Genomic DNA, 255 nt, shown 5'->3' on the forward strand with positions numbered 1-255 from the left:
CATCGGCCTCTGGAATAACAGGATTAGGCTCTGCAACAAATTCCCGAATCACTACACCACGATTTTGATGGCCAGCCGGAGGTGGAAGATCTTCATCATCATCCTCCTCAACAACCAGATCTTCACCCCCATTGGGAAGAACACAAGCCCCAGTGTCATGAGTTAACATGCCACACACTTCACAGAAACCACGGAGACGCTCGTAACGAAAACGCAGAAGAGTGTTAACACCTTCCTGGAATTGGATTTGACGCT

The sequence above is a fragment of the Capsella rubella genome, unplaced genomic scaffold (assembly GCF_000375325.1).
Source record: "Capsella rubella cultivar Monte Gargano unplaced genomic scaffold, Caprub1_0 scaffold_4, whole genome shotgun sequence".
Lineage (NCBI taxonomy): Eukaryota > Viridiplantae > Streptophyta > Magnoliopsida > Brassicales > Brassicaceae > Capsella > Capsella rubella.